This window comes from Macrotis lagotis, chromosome 7 (assembly GCF_037893015.1).
Source record: "Macrotis lagotis isolate mMagLag1 chromosome 7, bilby.v1.9.chrom.fasta, whole genome shotgun sequence".
Classification (NCBI taxonomy): Eukaryota; Metazoa; Chordata; class Mammalia; order Peramelemorphia; family Peramelidae; genus Macrotis; species Macrotis lagotis.
In genome coordinates, this window is record NC_133664.1 from 176,027,110 (window position 1) to 176,045,899 (window position 18,790).

The 18,790-nt window shown below is 37.2% G+C and overlaps 1 protein-coding gene across 4 annotated transcripts in view; it reads right to left on the minus strand.

Moving 5' to 3' along the window:
- CELF2 (CUGBP Elav-like family member 2) overlaps positions 1 to 18,790 on the minus strand; it is a 632,079-nt gene that overhangs the window by 506,581 nt on the left and 106,708 nt on the right. The window lies entirely within an intron of this gene.

Consider the following 18,790-nt stretch of genomic DNA (forward strand, 5'->3'; position numbering starts at 1 on the left):
TAAATGTAATTATAGACATAGGCCTAAAATAATATTTTATTACATAGTATACAACTGTCTCTGGGTTAACACAGCAAGAAGGTGAACCAGCTGTTTTAAAATGAAGTGATTTGAGGCTGCAACCTTCCACGGACACTGAGTCTCTTCTTTTAATATATGGCTATCCAAAATAGCATGGCTGGATACCTCCCTCACTCCCCCCACCCCCCAGGGACACCTGTATTATCTCTACTCCCTCCCCTCTCACCCCCCTAGCTGAGAAAATAGACATCCTTCCTCTACAAGTTTACATGATGCCAGCTGGGGAGTTTTAGAGTCTATAAAACACTGTGGTTATGCTATTTCTACAAAACAATGTGCCATTTCCTTGTCATCCTAATGGACCCAGTTCTTCTTTCCAATATAGCAAGTGACAAGAATGCCATAGTTAAAATGAAGAGGAATTGGTGGGTTGAAGAAGCTACCTCCATCATAATTTGTGATAAGAGAAACCACAGAACATAAACAGACATTATGTTCAAAGAATTGTAGGGATATGCATCTGAACTACTTGACCTTCTTAAAAAAAATGTACACTTTGGTTTTTTTAGTCCACTAATCTCCTGCCCTTTGCTATGTCTAACCTAACACACACACACACACACACATATATATGTGTATATATATATATATATATATATATATACTTAATTTACCATCTAACAGATGTAAATTTAACATTTAACAGATGTTAAATTCAATATAATGGGTCTAAGGGAAGAAACACAAAGCCCTATTTCATAATTAATAGGCTTGATTACCAGAGAGGAGCCTCCTTTTTTACCCCTTGGCATTTGGAACACATCTGTAGAATTCCTCCAGAGAAAGAGCACCTTATAAACTTTTTAGGTTATTGACTGATCCCTGCTATGTAAATTCATGTACAGACACACATGGAAAATAAGCATTTCAACAGATCTAAGTAACTAGTTAGTTGAACCACTTCCTTTTTTGGATGAGGAAAGCAGACTGGGAGATGAAGATTTATTTCACAGAGATTGGGTAGGAGAGTCAGGATTAGAATCCAGTTCTCCAGATGCTCAATCCAGGGTTTTGCTCCTCTATTAGATCTCCCTCAAATAGATTTGAAGGAGAACCTAACATTAAATTCTACCCATTCTCACTTGCTCTAGTATTATATCTATGCTCCTTTTCTAAACTAAACTCCTCAAGAAAGTCAAATTTCTACTAGTTGTTTCTACTTCCTACCTTAGCCTCCCTCTGCAATCTGATATTCTATCTCATCATTGAACCAAAATTACTCTCTCCAAAGTTACCTATGATCTCTTAATTGCCCAATCTAATGACCTTTAGTCGTCATCATTTTGACTTGTCTTACTGCCTTTGACAAGGTTCATCGTCTCCTCCTCTCTAGGTTTTCATGACATTGCTCTCTCCTGGTTCCCTTTCACATACTCTGTAATTTAGCTTCCCTGGCCTCTCTACTGCTCCTTACACACACACAACACTCCATCTCCCTCATGCCTTGAATGTCCAATCCTTCATCTCTTCACTTCTGTGGCTTCCTTCAGGTCTCAGATCAAATGAGAAATTCTGTTGAAGGCTTTCCCAGAACCTCCCCATCTCCCCCCCCCCCCATACTTTTCCTCTAAGATTACTTTCCATTTGTACAGTACAAGTTTGGCATGCATATAGTTATTTGCTATTAAAAGGCGAACTCCTTGAGAAAAGGAATTTTCTTTGTATTGCTAGAGCTTAGACCAATGAATGCCTAGCTCATAGTAAGTGCTTTAGAAATGATTATTGACTGTTCTGTAAGAAGTGATGAATATGAACAATTCAGAGAAGCATGGAAAGACCTAGATAAATTAATTCAGAGATATAAACAGAAACACAAAAGCAATATACACAAAGTCCACAACACCATAAATAAGAATAATAATTACAACAAAATGAAACTGACTTCTGTATGAATTTAATGACCCAAGGCTGTTCTGAAGAAAAAAAAGTGAAATATCTTCCTACTCATTGGAGAGATGGGGTGCTAAGGGTGTAGAATACTACACATACACAATTAATGTATCCCCTATCCTCCTCCTCCTCCTCCTCCTCCTCCTCCTCCTCCTCCTCCTCCTCCTTCTCTCTCTCATTGCTACAGGCAATAAACAAGCATTCAAACTCAAGTTTCTAAACTGGTCCTTTTAACAAGGTTTTCAAACTAAATGTGTTAGAATGAAGATGAGCAAGAAAGACAGGCAAAGCTCTTTTATGGCAGAGCAATGTAACTCTGGGAAATATGGTCATTTGTAAATCATTCTCAGTGTGCTCTTATCTTGTCTAAGTCCCTAGAAAGTTCTTGTCCTTGGAGCTGTGTGGTTTTTCTTAGGCAGAGAGAACACCAGTTGTTAGATATAATGACCCTGTCACAAAGTCAGCGACAGTTACATCCTGGAAACACTTTCTGAATTCTTCCTTATTCCTTCAGGAGTCATTCTGTCAGAGGATATGGTACCTTTAAAGTCAGCAGTTGTGGGACCTTGATTCATGAGAGGGTTAGTTGGCTTCTACTTGCCAAGCAACCTACCCCAACCCCCTATACTCATGTGTCAAGCCTTCAGACAGAAGTCCTCATATAAATTACAATTGCTTTATCTCCCCTCATTCTTCTAAAATATGAATACTTAATACAAGGGAGAAAGTACTTAATGTGGGTGAGCTTTGAGGATGATTTTTCCTTCTAACCATGTCATCTAAATCATGCAAAAAACCCTGAATTTCAGATAAAGAGCAAAACCTCCAGACCTTGTTTTTGAATTTCTTGATATTTTGCTGTTTAAATGGAGGTAGAGGAGGGAGACAAGGGAGTGAAGATTTATTTGTTTTTTTTGACATTTTGTTGTTGTAAGAGCTATAGCTATTAACCAAGTAAAATATGATGTAATGGAATTACATTGCTGAAAGAGATTTTTGACACCAATCTCCACATACACTATTGATTTGTTGGTCAGTTTTGCTAAACTGTTTCCCTCTCCCCCGTTTCTGTCATCTGTCTATCTGTCTGTCTCTTTCTCTCTCAATTTTAATTTTTTTTTTTGTTAAAAGTGATTTGTGGGAAGGGGAACAGGGAAGGAGGGAGATATATGGAAATAAAGGTAATGTAAAAAAAAGTGAACAATGAAAATTTTTTAAAAGTCAAAACCAAAGATTTATATATATGGTGAGTCATTTCCAAATTTCTTATTTAATAACCTTGAAAATGTCCTTTTCAGAGCAAATTGAACCAATATCAGAAAAAATCTATAAGATTTATAACATCCATATGACAATTATATCTCTATAATCACTAGAAAAATCCCAAATCAAATCAACAGAAATGGAATCAAAAGTAAAAGAACTAAATTATAGATAACAGAATATTCATAAAACTATACCTCATCTCATGAATGTGCGTGCACTGTATGTATGCCAGGATTTCTTTAGCCATTGGTGATATTCAGCATATTGCAATTGAGTGCAATTACAGTTAGCTATAATTAAGAACAATTACAGCTTTTATTTCTCTACTTGTTCTTTAAAAGCACATTTGTAATAAAACTTTTTTTAAAAAGGTGAAGAATATAATTATACATCCTTATAACATCTCAAATAATTAGTTTGACTAAAGTTTCTTCTGGAACAATTTTCATTTTAACTGTCAGATCTGCCATTTATACTCAATGGAACATATTTAAAAAAAATTCTATCATTAACCTTTTTCACCCCATATAGCTGTATAGGAATTATTGAAACAAATTGAAGGTTTCAGTACTTAAATGCTTTAGGGAGGCCTGTAAGCTTTTAAAAAACAGATACACTTTTTACTGTTTGTTATTCTGTTTTTTTTTTCCCTTTAACTAAAAAAAAACCCCAACAAAACCCCAAATTCCTTATCCTTGGGCTTTATTGTCTCTCTCTCTCTCTCTCTCTCTCTCTCTCTCTCTCTCTCTCTCTCTCTCTCTTTGTTTATTTGTAATCAAATAATCAAATTATCTTTACATTACAATGTACCTATCAAGTATATCAGTTCATGTGAATTTTATTAATGCACATCTTTTATAGGACAAAGATCTGTGATGCAAAGTAAGGTATGCAGTAATAGAACTTAAAATTTGAAATGGAAAACTCCTTGGGTGGATAGTAAACTGCCCATATATTTAATACAGCACACAGCATCCTGTCAATATAAATCAGTAATCAGAAATACTTAATTGAGAAGGTATTCATTCCCCACAAATCAAATTCTATTTTAAGTCAGTCAACTTACATTTCCTTCTCCATTTTACTACTGAGTTTCCCAACTGTCTCACCATGCCTTCTTTATGGGCATCTTTCCTCCCTCCCCCAATTCCCCACCTCACCACTTACATCTACTTTTCTGTGTTTACTGCTTTCATTAGAATGGAAGCTCCTTGAGGGTAGAGAATATTTTTCTTTTCTTTTGTCTTTTTGTATTTGCATACCTATTGCTTAATATAGTGTCTGGCACATGATAAGTACTTTTAAAAGGTGTTCATGTTTTGTTTTATTTTATTATTATTATTATTATTTTGCTTTGTCATCTGAAACTGGGTCTAATTAAATTTTAATGACTTAGTTGAATATATAAATCCTGATTTCAATAGTACTTGGAATTCCTTCTCCATTATGAATTATAGAATTTTAGTGTTGGAAGATCTTCACAGTGGTCATCTTACCCAAGCAATCCCCCCAAAAGAATACCTACTACAACATACTTTCTAAGGAGTTATTCAGACACTACTTGAAAATACAAAACAAAGAGGAACAAACACAGTAACTTTCTCTGAGACAGCATATTCCACTTTGGAAAAGTTTGGAGCATCAGGAAATGCTTTTCTTACATTAAGGCTAAATTTGTTATTGTACAACTTCTACTTATTGCTCCCATTTCATTCTTCTGAAACCAAACAAAACAAATTTAATCCCTCTTCAACATGATAACTGTTTAAATACTGGAAAGCAGTTATTGTGCCTTGTCTGTGACTTCTTTTCTTCAGGCCAAATAGTCTAATTTCTTCTCCCAGTCTTCATATGGTGCAAGACCCATCAGCATCTTGTCCTCCATCTCTGGAGTAGTGTTAAGTTTTAATAGAAATGGATCTCTGCAGACCACTTATTCACTTAAAAATCCTACAAATTAACATCATCTATACTGTACAATATTTCTATTTATTTTGTTAAACATTTCCCAGTTCTATTTTAATCTGGTTCCAGAGTTTTGTCACTTGTGACCTGGAGACCACAAATTTGCCCCCTCTCCCTTATGCACCATTTTATCAATGTTTTTTTCTGAGCAATTGGGGCAAGAGTTGAGAACAGTACTTCAGATGATGTCTGACCACAGCAGTGTGAGATGAGCACCTCTTAATTCCCAAAGATAGAATAATCTTAATTCAGTGCAAGATGTCATTCATTTTTCCGTGTTGTTTTGTCTGACACATCACAGTGCTGACTCACAATGAGCTTATAGCTCACTAAACACTTAAGACCAACTATTTTATTTAACTTATACTTGAAAAGCTGAATTTTGGGTTCAGAAGACTTTGCATCTGACTCTACTAAATTTCATCTTATTCAGTTCGAACCTCCCCTCCTCCTCCACATACTCAATGAGTTAAGATTTTTTTTCAGTCCTGGATGTGTCATTTAGTGTGTTAAACTTTCCCTCCAAGCTTTGCATCATCTGTAAATTTTTATGTGCATACATTAGGCTATACAGGTTCAAGCAGAGATTCCCGGGACACTCTCCTGAAAATCTCTTTCAGAGCTAACATCAAACTATTAATTCCTATCTTTGAATTAAATCATAAACCATTTCTGAGTTTCACTATTTGTAGTCCATGTCTCACCATCTTTTCTTGTAGGATAAGTAACTGTTTCCCCTTTGGATCATTCAGTTCCCTCTTCTTCATCAGAAAGAACCTCAAATTGTTTATTTTTTTCTTTTGCTTCTGTTTGATTTTTAGCCCTGAATATACAATGGTCCTTCTCTAGGTGACATTTTTTTACTCTTTGACCCTCTGATTAGGTCAGGTCTGATTCTTTCAATAATATTAATTTTTCCTCTTCTTTTTATATTGAAGCCCCTCTTCAGTTTGTTTATATTTTTGAAGACTATTTCATGGTTTCCTATAACCTGTAGTTCAAAGATGTGCTCCTCAAACCCTCTCACTATCTTTCTCCCAAGATAGAACAGTTGGACTATGAGAAAGAAGATGGGGTGGGTAGTGGACACCTAATGATTTTTTCAGCCTTGGTACTCTCTAAGATGATTTATTCAGTAACAGAATGGTTGTGGTCTGATCTAGCAGAAGGACTACCATCAAAAATTAGCATTGTTTGAAATATACTTCATTTGCCTTAGAAGGAATTGAAAATAAATCAAATAAACTTAATTGCCTTTATAGCAGGAGAAGATCCAAAATACAAATCTGGAATCTAAAAGACACCTTTTAGAGAAGGGAAGGAGAAGAGAAGGGAATTAGCAGTTATTGACTAAAGTAAAACTTTTCAAAGATAAATAGATCGACAATTTAATAAAACTAATCAAATGTTATGATCATTTCCAAAGATTCCAAAGATTATTGCATAACTATTTGAAGTGGAGAAATGAAAAATTATCACTTTTGCAGTTCAACAACTGGGCAAGTTGCAGTATGTCCCCCAAATGCAATCACTTCAAAAGTTCAAGGACTCTCAAAACATAGTATCCTTTTAATGCCTTAAATATATATTAAAATAATTTTGGATACATTCTTAGGGAGATAGCATAAAGTAGTATACAAAAAATGAAGTAGAAATCACATCACCAGAGTTCATCCCACTTAAAACAAGTCATTTAACTTCTCTGGGGTTTAGTTTTCTCATCTGGAAAATGGACCAGATGGTTTCTAAGGACTCTTCCTGATTTAAAATTCCAGGATTCTAATGTCATCATTTATTAAATGAAGTATACACACAAAATAAACAAATTTAGCCAGAACTCCAGATGAGTAAGAAAGAGAAAAAAGACAGCCCTTGAAGCAATAGCCCAACTAGAATGTGAACTCATGAAAATTTTGTTGTTTTATAAAATGTCATAGGCATTGGATAAATAAAAGAGATGTTACATAGAAGAAAGTCCCTTACCTCTCTCATTCTATTAACAGTAAAATAAAGGTGTGGCACTAGATGATCTCTTCCATCTCACAGGATCATACTCTAGAGTTGGAAGAATCTCAGAGACTACTTACTACCTACCCCCTCTTCATTTCATAGATGAGGAAACAGAGGCAGGGAGTTGAGACTACTTGGTGTATTTGTGGAAAGTACAGGGAAAGAATTTAGATATTCTTGACTTACAGAAGTATGTTCTTTCTATTAAATAACCCTGCCTTCTTAGGCAGCCTGCCTAAAGATTACATCAGTATATGTTGTGAGAGTGTTGAATAGATGACATATGGGATAGGGACTTAGGTCTTCTGACTCCAAAGCCACAATAAAGATGTCAAACATGTGGCCAGCAACAGTATGTGGCCCAAGACACTTTTGCATACATCTGACCAGATTAAACCAGATTAAAAAAAAGAAACAAAAACATATGTGACTTATTTCCTAGTCAATATGTCTTGCAAGGATCCTTATGTAAAGCTTAATGACCTCTGTTTCCATTTGATTTTGATGATCTTGCTTTTTGTATTTTTTCTACAATTAGTACATTTGGTATTATTGAATCATCTTCCTCTTTTAGCCCAAAGAGAGAAATTTTAAAAGTCAGATCTTCTTTCCAAACTCTCCTTTTTCCAAATACTCCTTACAGTTTTATATGTGGTTTCTCCCCAGATTCTGAAATTCTAATATTATCCTCGTAAAGGTAGAAAGGTAACACACCATTAAAGCTCTGATTATCAGCATGAGGGAAGGGATTGGATAAGATTCTGTAAACTGAAGGTCAATCAACAAACTTTGGGGGACCCCAGGGGATGAAAAAATGTCCCTTTGAAAGCAGCTGTAGAAGCCAGCCACCACCAAATGTTCCATAAACTACTTTTCATAGCTTTGGTTATTCAAGCAAGGGGATTGAGGTGGTGAGGTCAGTTGGCCATAGGTAAACCTCTTTATTCATTCTTTAAAAAGGCCAATCAGTGCCCTCAAGGGAACTGTAAGTTCTAAACTACCTCCCTGCCAAGCAATTTGAATTGTCAAGAGAAGCAGTCCCAGACCAGTACTCCGCTTAGGAGATAACAAAACTTAGAGTCAGTCACAGGACAACCAGGGGACAATTAAGATTGCCAAACTTGTGGACTTTCATTTTCAGTTGTTAGATGGGGACAGAGGAACTTGCTCCCTTCCTTCCCCCAAACTTTCTAGCTCAATTGCAAAGAGGGCTATTCTGGACTACAAAGTAAGAAGAGATTAAGTCTCTTTTATAAAGCCCACTCTGTTGAAATAGAGCACCCATGTGGACCTCAGCTGACCCCAACCCCTTCTTTCTTCCACCCCTGTCTCCTATCCCCAATTCTGATTTCTTGAATGTTATCTATTCAGCTGCCTGCATAGAAAGAAAATGTTGAGCCACATGCTCTCATTTCTCCCAGAAATGGAAAGCCTTCTCTCTCTAAGCCCTGCAAGCTATCTTGAGGAGGACAGATTATTAATCAAGCCTAATGTTCTAGCAATTTCTTGCTGCAGCAAGAATCCTATTGCCTCTCCACTGGATGTAGCTGTAGGAAGAAGCCTGGAGTTCTTCCTTTGGAGGCTTCTCCAATTCCAAACAAATCCCCCCCCCCCCAGGAGACCCTGTGGCAATGACCTTGGCCCAGGCTCCTCTCTGGATGGGGAGCCAGAGGCTAAACAGAAATACTGACCCAGCTGCCAAGTGGAGAATTAGATTGATCCCTCGGATACCATGTGGGTAGTAGATATTAGGCTGATAGAAGACTTTGAGCCAAACCTCTCATTTTACATATGAGGAAACTGAGGCCTAGGGAGGGGCAAAAGACTTGCCTAAGGTGACACAAGGACTAAGCATCAGATGAAGGTTTGGAACATGCATCCTTTGACTACAGAACCAATAATTATCTTTCTTTCTTTTTATTTTTAGGTTTTTGCAAGGCAAATTGGGGTTAAGCGGCTTGCCCAAGGCCACACAGCTAGGTAATTATCAAGTGTCTGGTGTCAGATTTGAACCCAGGTCCTCCTGACTCCAGGGCCAGTGCTTTATCCACTGCGCCATCTAGCTGCCCCAGAACCAATAATTATCACTCTCACTTTTTTGAAGAATTTCTATCACCAAGGATTTGAACTGAACTTGTCTTTCCATTCAATAGAATAAATTTCATCCGGCTTCCTTTCTGGTTGAATACAATAACTGAGCATTTCACCCTCCCCTTCCTGCCTACAGCAGTCCCTAAATGTCAATATTTCATGCCTACCTATATTTTACACAGTACCTACATTTCTAAAAAGTGTGAAACTCTAATTTTGCATCCTCAATTACATTTTAAATATGACTTAAAGCAGTAGGATTGTGGTGATTCCTTTGTAAAGCAAAATGTTTTCTAAGATTGGATTTTTATATGTTATGTTTAATTTAAATTTAAACTGAATAATCAATAAGTATCTACTCAGTTAACTCAAGGCCAGGGACAAAGAGATGAAAAAAAATATGGCCATAAATCTAAAATTTATTGGGACTTCAGAAGTCATCTAATCCAATTTTTTAATTTTACAGATGAGGAAACTGAGGCTGAGGGAAGTTATGGGAAGTCAGGTGGCACAGTGGATAGAATACTGGAATCATGAAAATTCATCTTCCTGAGTTCAAATCTGATCTTAGATACTTACTTGTGACTTCCATGTGACCCTGAGCAAGTCATTTAACCCTGTTTGCCTTAGTTTTCTCATCAGTAAAATCAGCTGGAGAAGGAAATGGCAGATCACTGCAATACCTTTGCTAAGAAAACCCTAGAGTCAGACATGACTAAAACTACTGTATTTCCTTGTGTATAAGACACACCCTTTTTGAAAAATTTGGGGTCTAAACACTGGGAGCCTCTTATACAGTGGTTGTAGATTTTTTTACTTGCATTTCCAGCTTTTTTCCCACTTGTCTTTACACTCATTGTTTTGCATTTGTTACCAGTATATTAGGTAATATTTTCCCTCATTCTGTCCAGAAATGGCTCAGAAAAAAATTTTGTACAGTGCTGAATTCAAATTCAAGGTGATATAGTTTGCAAAAGTGAATGGGGGGCGGCTAGGTGGCATAGTAGATAAAGCACTGGCCCTGGAGTCAGGAGTACCTGGGTTCAAATCTGGTCTCAGACACTTAATAATTACCTAGCTGTGTGGCCTTGGGCAAGTCACTTAATCCCATTTGCCTTGCAAAAAAAAAACCCTAAAAAAAAGTGAAGGGAAATCGTTTTGCTGAACCTCAGTTTGGTCCTCCTCTAACTAAGAAAACAATCCAAAACTGGCTACTGGAGGACGAAACCCTACTGAAAAACGCCAGGGCAGAAGAAGAGTATGAGAGGTAACTTCAGCAAAATGTCCTGATTTAGAGAGGAGACTGAAGAGATGGATTGAAGAGCAAAGGGTGATTGGAATTCCTGTGTCCACAAAGATGGTTCAGCAGGAGGCCAGAAGAACTGTTGATGAAAAAGAAGAGACTGATTTCCATGAAGGACACAAGTGTTGCTTCAGGGTTATGAAACAGAATGGACTAAGCCTGTACCACACACCAGACTTGTCCAAAAGATGCCTTAAAGCTATGAGCAGAAGGTCATTGAATTTAAAGATGAATAAAACTTGAGTTCAATAACTTTATGTAATATATTTTTTTTTCAAATTTTGGGCCCCCAAATTAAGGTGCATCTTATACATGGGAAAATATGGTACTCAACAAGGGCATTATGTACTTTGTCCAAGGTAGGTGGGCAATAAGCATTTATAAAGATATATGAGGTGCTCTTTACAGATATTATTTCATTTGATTTTCACAATAATCCTGTGAGGTAGGCATTATTATTATTATTATTATTATTATCCTCACTTTATTATTATTATTTCTAATATTATTATCAAAAACAATAGCTGATATTTATGTGGTGCTTACAACTTTACAATTATTATCTTATTTGAGCCTCACAACAACCCTGGAAGGTAGTTGCTGTTATTTATCCCCATTTTACAGATGAGGAAACAGAGGCAAACAAAGGTTCCTTGCCCAGGGTTAAATACCTAGTAAGTATCTGGGGTCAAATTTGAACTCAGGTTTTTGCATAATATCCACTGTGTCATCAGCTTCCAGGGTCTCATGGTTGGTGAATAGCAAAGGTTATATTTGAATCCAAGTCCTCTTGTAATCTTGATAGGATATATCCTCCTTCAGAGAAAGGAAGGAGGAATAATATTTTTCCTCTCCAAAGCACTCCAATCCATTCCACCTTCCCTTTCCTCCCTCTCCTCAACAGGCACAAAACATTGAGTCAACTTTAGAGTTCCATGCAAATATTCCAAGCTGGAAGCCAGGGTTCCATTCTAAATACAGAACCAATATTCTTGAAGTTAAGACTTTTGCTCCCGCTTCCCATTTGTCCTGATAGTTTTTACAAATAATGGGGATGAGATGCACAGGAGAGGCCAAATGAGGGAATGCAGAGTGAGAGATCACCAGAAGGTGACTATTGAACTTAACAGGACTGTGATAGGAAGAGATATAAGGAGCATGCATTTCCAGATATGTACTAAGGCACAGGGAAGGAAAGGCTAAGTAGAGATTAGGAAATGACTAATAGCTTGATTTTTGCCTAAACAAAGTGATTTTCCTTATCCTCAGTTCTGACTATGTCACTCCCTTAGTCCAGTCAATTATTGTGGTCATTACTGTAAAAGATAAGCTCCTATATTTATCTTTTCAAGCCCTTCACAACCTGACTTTAATCCTTTCTTTCCAAATTCTTTATACATTACTCCCCCTTCCATATTCTGTGATCCAGTCCAACCAGTTTTCCCTCAGTTCCTAATTTGACACACTAACTCCCATCCCTCTTGTCTATAAGACATTCCTTTCTTCTTTCTGTCTCTTGGAATACTTCTCATCCTTCACCACAACTCATATGGTACCTCTAATATGAACTCTTTTCCATTCACTCCAATGGGTGTTTTCCTTCCTAAACTACCTTACACACATTCGCATTTGTTCTCTTTACATTTTTGGATATACTTATGTAATTTTTTTTCCTCCCATGCCTCTCTCCAAATTAGAAGCTTCCTGAGAATAGGGATTATTTTATTATTTGTATCTGAAGCCCTAGCAACTAGAATAGTGCTGAAATATATTAGGTTTTAAATAAATGACTGTTGATTGATTGCATGGACCACATGGATGGAAAAGGTAAGCTGTAACCAGACCAAATAGGGTTTTGATTGCCAGAGCAAGCAATGTTCTTTCTGGTCAAAAAAAAAAACAAAAAAAAAAAAGGAAATTGCATTTAGAATTCATTTTGTGAGATCTGAGCTATAAGTAGTACAATTTTGTTACCTGAACCCTGTATAATGAGTGGATCATGCATACTAAACTTGACCTGGATACTTAATTCAGTTTCACGTTTAGAATTATTCCCTGTCCTATTTAATATGTCAGTTTTTGAAGGAGATTTTGAGTATGATCTTTCACTAAAATAGTAGACTAGTGAAACACAAATTTACTATTAATAAAGCAAATGGTTCTTAGTACTTGACTAAATATTTTTGTGCTACATAAAACAGAATTCTAAGTCTTAAACATTCATTTGTTGGGTCAAGGCCAGTCTACACATGGAAGAGCAGGGGATGTTTTAGAAGAAAAGATCTGGAGGAATAAAATAAGGGGAGACTGATACAAGGGAAGGGAGGGGGAAAATCTCAATTACTACTCAAACTGCCTATTTTCTGATGTCTGAACTACCTTTACCAGGGAATAAAAATAATTATTCCACAATTAGTGATGAGGCTTAAAATGCAAATGGAAGGGGCAAAGACATTAAAAATTCACACTAAAATATAAAGGATTTTCATCCTACCCAACAGGAATTTATTCAAGGATTCCTGTAAGCTAACCATTGCATTTTGCATCCTCCAGATACAAAAAAGGAAAAACAAAAGATTATCTTTATCTTATCAATTCTTTGGGGTTTTCATTCTATCAGAAAGATGCCTTCGACATGCAAAGAAATTAAAAACCAAATCACATATAAGGGAAAGAAATATTGACTGGGAGTGAGAAGAAAGGTGGAAAGATGGTACTTGAACTGAACCCTGAAGGAACCTGGGAATTCCAAGGAGCGAGAATATTTCAGGTATGAGAGCCAGCCTGAGCAAAGTACAGGAGCATGAGATAGTGTTGAGTTTGGAGAACAGCCCAGCCACTTTGACTGGAATGTTGAGAGAATGAAAGTGAGTAATATGAAATGTCTGGAAAGGTATGGTGGGAGCAATATCTTTGGGGTGAAAAATGCCACAGGGAACCCATGCTTTCAGAAGATTATTTCAGTCAATCTGTCAACAAGCATTTATCTATTACATATTATGTACCATGTATGATAAGCACTGGGGAAGCAAAGGAAGGAAAAATAAACAAATGAATAGATAAATGAATAAATAAATCTCAGTCCTTAGAGCTCACAGTCTGGATAGATTGGAGAAGAGAGACTATGAATAGGAAGACAAAGTCCTAGTGAGAAGTGAGGGAAGTTTAAGAGTGGTGGTGATGTGACAAGAGAGGAGAAGGAAGTGAGAAAGTGTCGAGGTAGAATCTACAGGAAACAATAATCCATTAAAAGGGATAATAGCAGAGTGGGAGGATTCAAGCATGACTGGATGATGGTACCCTGAACAGAATGAGGGAAGCATAAAGGAGGAATAAGTTTAAGAAGGAAAATATTAAGTTCAGTTTGAGATATACTGAGTTTAAGGTACTGAGAAAACATCCAGGTGGTTGGTGGTATCTAGGAGGTGAAATAGGAGTTGAATTTAGGAGAGAGATAAGGAGCAGATATAGAGATTTGAAAGTCAGCTGAAAAATAAAGACTCCTAAAACTACTGTTTCAAGAACTGAACACAATACTCCTAATGTCATCTGACCACAGGATCCTGCCTTCTTAGCTCTGCTCAATTCTCTTCATAGAATGAAACCTAGTATTGACTCACAGAAATTTTGACAAAAGGGGATTGGGAGGATAGTTTATGCACATGTAGCTCTACATTCCAGGATGCAGTGATCTCCAAATCTAATTATTGATAAAAAAGTGATAATAAAGAACTAAGTTATTTTTAATATGAGTCAGTGACCCAGAGATAAGAGGATATTTCTTTCACAAGTGGTAAGAGGGTCAAGGGAGAAGCTACCTCCAAATTCATTCCTTAAAGAGTTTCCCTTCCCCCAGACTTGCATGGGGAACATAGCCCACAGTTCTCATGAAGAAATTATGGTTAAAATGGCACAGGTCACATTCTAGGTGGATGATTTTTTTCCTAATGAAATCAACTCTGAAATGTTACACATTCTTAGATATTCTGTTTGGTCTAGGCAATTTATGCAATTCAGCAATTCCTTTTTTTTTCTTTTCTTGAAGCTTAAATAAACAAAATATCCCATAACTTCTCTATATCTTTGCTACTAATTGCAGCTAATCCCATGTCTGAGTCCTCATAAAAACTTCCTCTTATCCCAATGTCACAAGTGGTCCTTTCCCAAAAGGTTTCCCTTCAAGGGAACCCCAATTTAAGTGTCTCTAGCTTCTCTCCTCTATGAGTCTTTGCCATATGGATTTAAATGTATCTCTACTGATTTCTTCCAAAAATCGCAGCTATAGCAATTAAAGACATTTTATGAAATAGGTAGCTAGGTGGCTCAGTATATGGAACACCAGACCAGGAATTAGGAAGACTTAAGTTTAAATCTGGCTTCAGCTGATTATCAGTTCTTTGACCCCCTTCACAAGGCACTTAACCCACTTTGGCTCAGTTTCTTCATCTGTCAGATGGGTTGGAGAAGAAAATGGCAAACTACTCCAGTATCTCTGCCAAGAAAACCCTAGAGGGATCAGAAAAAGTCAGACATGACTGAAACAACTGAACATCTCACCAGAATAGAAATGAACTTCAGTGAAAAATACTGCCCTCAAGGGACAGTAATTAAAGAGAGTAGTAATTAAGAGAGATAAGTCATGCACACAAACAACCATGGTATAATCTGAGATTGGGGTTGGCTCAGTGAATAGAGTGCCAAGCCTATAGTCAAGAAGACTCATCTTCTTGAATTCAAATCTGGTCTGAGGAGATGTAATCAGTCAGCCAGTAAACATTTTGCTGGTATTCAGTCATGTCTGGCTCTTTATGATTCCATTTGGGGTTTTCTTGGCACAGATACTGGAGTAGATATTGGAGTGGTTTGTTGTTTCTTCTTCTGTTCATTTTAACAGATGAGGAAATCGAGGCACACTGGGTCAAATGACTTGCCCAGGGTCACAGAGCTAGAAAGTATATAAAGGCACAATTGAACTCATGAAAATGAGTCTTCCTGACTCCAGGTTAAGCACTCTATCCACTGTATCACCTAGTGGTAGAGCTGTAAATATTTACTAAGCACCTTTACTAAGACTATGCTAAGTACTGGGGATATAAAAAAAAATGGCAAGAGACAGCCCCTTCCTTTAGTCTTATAAAAGAGACAAGGCACAAATAAATTTATACAAACAAGCTAAATACAGGGAAAAACAGGAAATAATTAACAGAGTAGAGGCATTAGAATTAAGAGGGATTGGGAAAGATTTTCTATAGAATAGATGGGATTTTAGTTGAGACTTAAAAGGATGTTTGGAAAGTCAGAGGGTAGAAATGAGAAGGGATTTCTAGGCTTGGTGGGGATAGCCTATGAAAATTCCTGAAATAGAGAGCCATGGAGTGTCTTGTGTGCAAGGAACAGCAGTGTCATCATGTTGAAGAATCTGTGGTAGAGCGAGAGAGAGAGAGAGAGAGAGAGAGAGAGAGAGAGAGAGAGGAGAGAGAGAGAGGAGAGAGAGAGAGAGAGAGGAGAGAGAGAGAGGAGAGAGAGGAGAGAGAATAGAAGGCCATTTAAATTTTTTTTAATTTTAGGGAAAGGTACTAGCAGTTGGGTGTTAGGTTCCTGCCAGACTACCTTATCCTTACCCAGGTGAACGTTGAAGAGGTAGGAGACAAAGGTGGAAAGTTCACCAAGTTCTCCATTTACTAAACCAAATACAAATGCTTAAATATCCTCACCAGTTCCTGATCCATTCTCTAATCAACCAGTAAAACAATGCTCTGGTGCTAGAAGACACTAGGTGATAAAAGTGGATAGTACTCCCACACACAACAGTCCTTTACAACTAGGAAAATAAAGAAATATACAGGAGGGGGCACTGGATCTGAGATTTGAAGAAACCTATGGGTTCTAAAAGGCAGAGGTAAGGTAGGAATACTCACCAAAAGATAGCTTGTTTAATGAGACAGTGATGATGGGAGCTGGAGCAGCAAGAAGCCTACACTAGATGGATTGTGAAATGGAAGAGAAAGAGTTGTATATAATAAGATTCATATGAGTTTGGCAAGGCATAATTGGGCAAGGTAAAAGGACATAAGGATAAGGAATTTAAAACATAGAGAACTGTATAATATAGAATTAGTTAACTATAGGGTTGATATTGACCACATATACTACCAGACAACAGCTCAAGCTGTCACTTTTAGATTTTATTGATTGAAACTTTGGGTGCCTGTGCTATGCCCTGGCATGTGAAACTTATATTAAACCAAATGTTTGGGGAATGGAATATTCTAAAGCATTAAAGTTTCTGTAATGATTTCTTGGGTTCTTTCCCTGCTTGAAAATTTTATGAAATAAATATTTTAGCCCCTGTTAAAATCTCTCTGAAATGGATTAGGTCACTTTCCTGCCTTAGTGAGTATAATCTGCTAAAGAGGGTTTAATCTTTTCTTGATAATTGAAAATCATCTTACAGTGACTGTTCTGATTATCAATTCTCATCACACAGTATTTGAGACATAGAACCTGAAGGTGTTGGGTCCAAAACAGTTCAAAGGATAATGGAGAATACATGAGACTTGAAGTAGGAGCCCTGGCTCTCTGCCCAGTTTTTTCATTAGCTAACTTTGTATACTTAGTCAATAGTAATAGCATATTTCTATAGAATTTTAAGATAGGTATAACAAGCAAATATTATGTAGAAGGTGTGCCTCATCAAAGTTAGCAAGGAGAATGGACAAGGATTTTTTTTTCTGGCACTGAAATGTCCAAGAAGAAACATTTTTGGCACCATGTTGCAACGTGTTTTGGAATGGTCACCATTTTCTTGACTGAAAGCAGAGGGCAGGATGAATTCTCCTTGCCCTGGGTACTCATTGGACTACTGACATTGCTTTAAAGATGACTGATTCTGAGACAATTTCAGAGCAGCCTGGCTATTTACAAAACTATAAGCTTAGGATAGCAATGTAGTACAGTGATTAGAGTGATGGGTCTGGTGTCAGGAAGACCTGATTTCAAATCCAGCCTCAGACCCTTACTAATTAGACAAGTGACAGGCTGGACAATTCACTTGACCCTGTTTGCCTCAGTTTCCTCATCTATAAAATGATCTGGAGAAGGAAATGAAAATCTGTTTAATATCTTTGCAAAAAAAATCCCACATGGAGTCATGATGAAATAGACACAAGTGTATTAAATAACTGAATAATGGAGAAATTAACAGAATCAGTAAATCTGACAAAAGACAGAAGGGTAGTAAATGAGGAAAAATATATATGGCCCCTTTTGGAAGTCATATACATTGGAAAGTTAAGAGTGGAGGGAACTAGGTGGACCTATGTGCTGGAAGCAGACATCAAAGCAACAAGGTGGTGATGAGTTCCTATGTTACATGAGGAGCTAATAGGATTTCAGTGAAATGATAAGAAGCTGTAGTAAATAGAAGAGTTCCTAGACAAGCAGAGGAATTTCTGAATCAAGCATCCTAAAGAGTAAATATTGTTAGATCATGCTAAGCTCATATACCTAGTCCCACGTGGATATTTAGATCAACAAGGGAAGCAACTCAGTTCTACGAGTTTTGTGGATCAAGAGGGTTCAGGGGAAGTAGCGGGTATTTTTCTATCAACTATGAATAGGATTCCTTTTCACAGGAACTCCCAACCAGGGGATTGCTGTAAGTCTAGAGGACTATGTAAATCCTTTGAAAGGTGTATCTCACCAAGAAAAAGTTTTTTTTTTTTTTTGACTAATAAACCTGAGGACTTCCTCATTATAGTGTGGTGAGGATCAAGAAGGGTAATACTGCAATTGTGAAGGTCTGTATTGGGACCTTGGGAAAACAGAAGCCCAGTGGAGAGGTAAGAAATGTTACATTGTTTACAGGATCAGCTGCAAGACTTTTCTATTTCTTTGGTGCTATATTTATTGTTTGGTAACCTAGATCCATTTTTCCTTCCTTCCTTCCTTCCTTCCTTCCTCCCTTCTTTCTCCCTTCCCTTCATTTCCTTCTTTCCTCCCTTCCCTTCCGTCCCTTCCTTTTCCTTCCTTTCTCCCTCCCTTCCCTCTCTTCTTTTCCATCCTTCCCTCTCTTCCTTTCTCTCTCTCTCTCTCTCTCTCTCTCTCTCTCTCTCTCTCTCTCTCTCTCTCTCTCTCTCTCTCTCTCTCTCTCTAACTCCCTCCCTCCCTCCCTCTCTCCCTGAA